Source organism: Ovis canadensis, chromosome 15 (genome assembly GCF_042477335.2).
Source record: "Ovis canadensis isolate MfBH-ARS-UI-01 breed Bighorn chromosome 15, ARS-UI_OviCan_v2, whole genome shotgun sequence".
Lineage (NCBI taxonomy): Eukaryota > Metazoa > Chordata > Mammalia > Artiodactyla > Bovidae > Ovis > Ovis canadensis.
Genome location: NC_091259.1, coordinates 89,171,031 through 89,177,654, shown reverse-complemented (window position 1 = coordinate 89,177,654; position 6,624 = coordinate 89,171,031). Strand labels below are relative to the sequence as shown.

The 6,624-nt window shown below is 43.8% G+C and overlaps 1 pseudogene; it reads left to right on the top strand.

The window, feature by feature from the left end:
- The first annotated feature begins 4,111 nt into the window (after window positions 1-4,111).
- Window positions 4,112-5,111, top strand: LOC138420460 (olfactory receptor 5B12-like; annotated as a pseudogene).
- The last annotated feature ends 1,513 nt before the right edge of the window (window positions 5,112-6,624 follow it).

Sequence of the window (6,624 nt, the reverse complement as noted above, 5' to 3'; positions counted from 1 at the left end):
GAGTACATAGTGAGAAACACTGGACTGGAAGAAACACAAGGTGGAATCAAGATTGCCAGGAGAAATATCAATAACCTCAGATATGCAGATGACACTACCCTTATGGCAGAAAGTGAAGGGGAACTCAAAAGCCTCTTGATGAAAGTCAAAGAGGAGAGTGAAAAAGCTGGCTTAAAACTCAACATTCAGAAAATGAAGATCATAGCATCCGGTCCCATCATTTCATGGGAAATAGATGGGGAAACAGCAGAAATAGTGTCAGACTTTATTTTGGGCTCCAGAATCACTGCAGATGGTGACTGCAGCCATGAAATTAAAAGACACTTACTCCTTGGAAGAAAAGTTATGACCAACCTAGATAGTATATTCAAAAGCAGAGACATTACTTTGCTGACTAAGGTCCATCTAGTCAAGGCTATGGTTTTTTCTGTGGTCATGTATGAATGTGAGAGTTGGACTGTGAAGAAGGCTGAGCGCCAAAGAATTGATGCTTTTGGACTGTGGTGTTGGAGAAGACTCTTGAGAGTCCCTTGGACTGCAAGGAGATCCAACCAGTCCATTCTGAAGGAGATCAACCCTGGGATTTCTTTGGAAGGAATGATGCTAAAACTGAAACTCCAGTACTTTGGCCACCTCATGCAAAGAGCTGACTCATTGGAAAAGACTCTGATGCTGGGAGGGATTGGGGGCAGGAGGAGAAGGGGATGACAGAGGATGGTATGGATGGCATCACAGACTCAATGGACGTGGGTCTGAGTGAACTCCGGGAGATGGTGATGGACAGGGAGGCTTGGCGTGCTGCGATTCATGGGGTCGCAAGGAGTCGGAAACAACTGAGTGACTGAACTGAACTGAACTGAACTGATCTACCAGATATAAACACTTGAATCCATTTGTCACCTCCACTGTATAATCATAAGGGACCTGATCTATCTGACCTGGATGGCCTTGTGGTTTTTAGTACTTTCTTCAGTTTGAGTCAGAATGTTGGAGGAGCTCATGATCTGCCACAGTCGATGCCAGGTCTTGCTTTTGCTGACTGCGTGGAGTTTCTCCATCTTCTGCTGCACAGGATATAATCAGTCTGAGTTTGGTATTGACCATCTGGTTATGTCCATGTGTAGAGTAGTCTCTTGTGTTGTTGGAAGAGGTGTTTGCTATGACCAATGCATTCTTTTGACAAAACTCATTAGCCTTTACCCTGCTTCATTTTGTACTCCAAGACCAAACTTACCTGTTACTTCAGGTGTCTCTTGACTTCCTACTTTTGCTTTTCAATCCCTCATGATGAAAAGAACACATATATAGCTGTTTTTAATAGTTCTAGAAGGTCTTGTAAGTATTCATAGAACTGTTCACCTTCAGCTTTTTAGCATAGTGGTTGGGGCAGAGACTTGGATTGTTGTGATAGTCAATGGTTTGCCTTGGAAACAAAGTGCGATAATTCGGTCATTTTTGAGGTTTCCCCCAAGTACTGCATTTCAGACTGGTTTTGTTTTGTTTTGTTACTATGAGGGCTGCTCCATTTCTTAAGGCATTCTCACCTACAGTAGCAGATATAATGGTCATCTGAATTAATACTCTGGTCACATGATGTGAAGAACTGACACATTGGAAAAGACCCTGATGCTGGGAAAGAGTGAGGGCAAGAGAAGAAGGGGGCAACAGAGGAAGAGATGGTTGGATGGCATCACTGACTCAGTGGATATGAGTTTGAGTAAACTCGGGGAGACAGGGAAGCCTGGGCTGCTGCAGTCCATGGGATCGCAAAGAGTTGGACACGGCTGAGCAACTGAACAACAACAAAGTGAAGAACTAATTTCACTTTGCTTTTTTAATTACAGAGTTCTTACCCCATCCCTCAATATTTATGTCAAATTGCAGCCCCAGAGATCATGCGGTGGGTGATTTTGTGCATCATCAAGATTTCCTGCAAATCATATAAATACATTCATGGTCTCCCTCAGCAAGCAGAGCTGGATCCCCGCAGACACTTCAATCACATGTCCCCTGGTTAGGTGAGATAATAAGGTTTGTAGCCGTCATGGGGGTTTGCCCCCTGAGAGTTCCGTGACTACATAACTCCCTTCTGGTTTCCACATGACCTCAATTGTTATCATAGCAGAGAGTGCAGTCGAAGAGTCAGCGTTACTTTGACCATTTATTTTTCTTTTCATCTCTTAACCATCTAGTAGCAACAATGACCTTCCCCCAAAGTGTGATATTGCTAAGAACATTCAACAATGTCCGGGGAAAACAGCCCGAAATAACTGTAATGACGACCGTGATTGTGATGGCCACCCTTTACCAAGTATGAGGTACTTTTGGACTTTATTTTCTTATCATAGCAAGAGTCTTAAGTGAGGGTGTAACTTTCTATTATTTCCATCTTATAGATGAAGATATCAAAGTTCAAAGAGTTCTTACCTAAGAAGAGTGATCAGCAGATCAAAGAGTAGAATTTCAGTAAGCTGATTCCAATAGCATTTTTTCCCTTCAGTTTCTTCCTATTTCTAGGGAATTTTATGCATTCTGGCCAAACACTGAAGAACAACATCACAGTAGGGTGTTTACTTTTTTTTTCATTGATTGAATCTCTGATTTAAGATCCACTCACATATGAAGGTGCTGGACTTGCATGTTGAATTGTTCCAGGAATAAGATAAACCTATAAATCTACTAGATGAAATCTAGTGTCTGCATAAATTTGCATGGATAGAGGTAATCAGAAAAATCTCTTTAGAGAAAGGAACAGGTCTCATTTATTCAGTTTGATGGGCTTGATGTTTTGAAGATTTCTTCTGTTTCATGTAATTGGGAATTGTACATCTAGACAATATATAGATCCTTTTAGAACATGGATGCTTATTGTGTGAGTAAGAGGAAAAACACAAAAATATCTTGAGTGTCTGTTAAGTATAAACTTGCTCAACTTTGAAAAAATTAAGCTTTTTTAATCTGTTCTGTCTTTCAAGTCATGTAATAATATTAGTCATTTCGACTAATCCCATACTTGTAGTTTACATCTCTTAACCCATACTCCTCTCTCCTCTGCTTCCCCTTTGGTAAGCACTAGTTTTTCAGTCTATGAGTCTGTTGTTGCTGTTTTTAGTTGTATACATTCATTTGTGTAATTTTTTTAGAGTCCACATATAAGCGATATCACATAGTATTCGTCTTTCTCTGTATTATTTCACTAAGCACATTATCCAGGTCCATGTGTGTTGCTGGATGGCAGAATTTCACTCTTCTTTACTGCTGAGTAATACTCCATGGTACTGAGGTCTATGCACCCTATCTTTTTAACTATTCATCTCTTGACTGGCACTTGGACTGCTTCCATGTCTTGACTATTGTAAACAGTGCTTCTGAATATTGGCTGCATGTTTCTTTTCTAATTATTTTGTTTCTTCAGATATATTCTCAGAAGTGGGACTGTTGGATCATATGGCATTTGCGTTTTTAGTTTTTTGAGGAACCTCTCTACTGTTGTCCATAATGGCTGCCACCATATATTCCCACCAATAGAGTATGAAGATTCACTTTTTCCCAAATCCTAGCCAATATTTGCTTTTTGTAGAATTTTTGATGATAGCAGTTTTGACAGGTGTGACGTGATAACTCATTGTGGTTTTAGGACATGTCTTATTCACTGTCTTTCACGACCATATTCAGATGCTCTGATGCAACGAAAAAGACGATGTCAGTTGAAGTAAAGTTAATTCAATTTCACATTAGTTTTATTAAACTATTGTAGTTTAATACAAAAATAATTGGTGATTATTTTGTAACCTTTGACTTGGCTGTCTGAGCTGCTCTGGTTAGCAACTAATCTGATAATATTGCTTAAATCCTTTCTTTTATTTTTATCTGAATTCACTTTTCTATGAACTTAGGAGACTGGACGTGTTTTCTCCCAGTCCTTTTACCTGGACTATTCTATGGCTTATTAATAATTCAAAATTGCAATTGGTCGTCATGGCCATGCTTTAAGTCTAACCACTCCTGGGAACAAGTTACTGAAATACTGAAATAAGGCACGGAGCAAACACGTTGACCGATTTCGGTAGTCTTTCCTCTACTTACCATCCTGATTCTATTTTCCCATTGCTACAGCGCAGCCACACAGTTCCCAGCTGATCTCCATGGAAAACACTACGGAGGTGACTGAGTTCGTCCTGGCGGGGTTACCCGATGACCCGGAAGTGCAGACCCTGCTCTTCACCACTTTCTCTCTCGTCTACCTCCTCACCCTGGTTGGGAACCTGGGGGTGGCCGAGCCGATCCTGCTGGCCTCTCGTCTCCACACGCCCATGGACTTCTCTCTCAGCCAGCTCTCGCTGGTGGGCGTTGGTTCCTCCTCAGCGGTCACTCCCAAAGCGACGGCTGGACTCCTCACAGGAGACAAAACCGGTTCCTACGAGGCGTGTGCCTCCCGGTTCTTCTTCTTCGTGGCCTTCATCACCGCAGGAAGTCTCCTCTCGGCCGCCACGGCTCGTGCCCGCCTCGCAGCCGCGTGCAAAGCCCTGCCCTGCGCCCCCGCCGCGCCGACCGACCGGGGCGTGCGCGCGTGCTCGCCGGCTGCCTGCGCGGCGGCTCCCCGGCCGCCTCCGTGCGCACCGGGGCGTCTCAGGCTCTCCTTCCCGAGGCCAGCGCGGCCAGGCGCTTCTTCTGAGACGCTCCTCCCCTGCCGGCTCGCTCGTGCTCAGACAGCTACGCCAGTGAGATGGTTCCTTTCTTTGCGGTGGGTTTCAGCGGCCTCTTTTCTGTTCCGGTCATCTTCGTCTCCTGCCTGTTTATATTTGTCACCATTCTGAGGATGCGCTCTTCTCAAGGGCGCCGGGAGGCCTCTCCGCCTGCGCGGCCCACCTCACCGCCGTCGCCACCTTCCGCGGGACCGGCATCTTCGTGTGCTTACAGCCCAGCTCCAGCCACTCCCTGGGCTCAGACCAAGTGGCGTCCGTGTTCCACGCCACGGTCATCCCCGTGCTGAACCCACTGGTCTACGGCCTGAGGATCAAGGTCAAGAGTGCCTTCAAGACGGCTGTGGGGAAGGCAAAGTCTTCTATGGGATCTGTATTTTAATTGCATTACACCTACAATAACTCAACTTTATCCACCTCCAACTATCTGGGGAAAATATTTTCCTGTCTACCCCACACATTTCTAAAGTTGTATGGCAATTTCTCCAGCTGTTGATTAAGTCTGCAAATTAAAATCTCCAAAAATATGATAACAAGGAAGAATAGGTTACCAGGAACATGGGGTTTTTATTTTAAAAATTCTTCCTAGTAAGTCTACTCACTCACACTCTCACATGAACATATACATTTACATGTATGTATTAGCATATACATGCCTATACATCATTCGTGAGAAACTCATGAAACCCACACATCTACAGAAGAGAAATTAGTTAAGACATGAATTAATGCTCAAAATTCTCCAAGCCAGGCTTCAGCAGTACATAAACTGTGAACTTCCAGATGTTCAAGCTGGTTTTAGAAAAGGCAGAGAAACCAGAGATCAAATTGCCAACATCCACTGGATCATCAAAAAAGCAAGAGAGTTCCAGAAAAACATCTATTTCTGCTTTATTGACTATGCCAAAGCCTTTGACTGCATGGATCACAATAAACTGGAAAATTCTGAAGGAGATGGGAATACCAGACCTCCTGACCTGCCTCTTGAGAAATCTGTATGCAGGTCAGGAAGCAACAGTTAGAACTGGACATGGAACAACAGACTGGTTCCAAATAGGAAAAGGAGTACGTCAAGGCTGTATATTGTCACCCTGCTTATGTAACTTATATGCAGAGTACATCATGAGAAACGCTGGAGTGGAAGAAACACAGGCTGGAATCAAGATTGCCGGGAGAAATATCAATCACCTCAAATATGCAGATGACATCACCATTAGGGCAGAAAGTGAAGAGGAGCTAAAAAGCCTCTTGATGAAAGTGAAGGAGGAGAGTGAAAAAGTTGGCCTAAAGCTCAACATTCAGAAAACGAAGATCATGGCATCTGGTTCCATCATTTCATGGGAAATAGATGGGGAAACAGTGTCAGACTTTATTTTTTTGGGCTCCAAAATCACTGCAGATGGTGATTGCAGCCATGAAATTAAAAGATGCTTACTCCTTGGAAGAAAACTTATGACCAACCTAGATAGTATATTCAAAAGCAGACATTGCTTTGCCAACATCTGGTCAAGGCTATGGTTTTTCCAGTGGTCATGTATGGATGTGAGAGTTGAACTGTGAAGAAAGCTGAGCACCAAAGAATTGATGCTTTTGAACTGTGGTGTTGAAGAAGACTCCTGAGAGTCCCTTGGGCTGCAAGGAGATCCAACCAGTCCATTCTGAAGGAGATCAGCCCTGGGATTTCTTTGGAAGGAATGATGCTAAAGCTGAAACTCCAGTACTTTGGCCACCTCGTGTGAAAAGTTGACTCATTGGAAAAGACTCTGATGCTGGGAGGGATTGGGGGCAGGAGGAGAAGGGGACGACAGAGCATGAGATGGCTGGATGGCATCACCGACTCAATGGACATGAGTTTGAACTCATGAGTGAACTCCGGGAGTTGGTGATGGACAGGGAGGCCTGGCGTGCTGCAATTCATGGG